Below are 352 nucleotides of genomic sequence, written 5' to 3' on the forward strand. Positions count from 1 at the left end.
CATTTTTCATGGATATTGAAGGAAAAAGAAGTGTTAGAATTTAATAAAAAAGTATAAAAATAGTAAAGTTAATTTTTATAAAAAAAATTAAGAAAATAGAGTCAAACAAAATGAAAGGAGAAAATTTTTTTTATTTATAAGCCATTGAAAATTAGCGATGAAAAGTAATACGCATTATCTATCAATTATTGTTGTATAGTTAAGGTGAGAAGAATTTTAATATAAATAAGTAATCTCATTAGATAACAAGAAGCATCAAACAAGTGAGAAGTCATCTTGAGAGAAAAATATAAGAATTTTTTTGAGAGATTTTTTCTCCTATGTATAGAGAGAGGTGTATTCTCATTTTGTC

This window comes from Arachis duranensis, chromosome 8 (genome assembly GCF_000817695.3).
Source record: "Arachis duranensis cultivar V14167 chromosome 8, aradu.V14167.gnm2.J7QH, whole genome shotgun sequence".
In the NCBI taxonomy this organism is placed as follows: Eukaryota; Viridiplantae; Streptophyta; class Magnoliopsida; order Fabales; family Fabaceae; genus Arachis; species Arachis duranensis.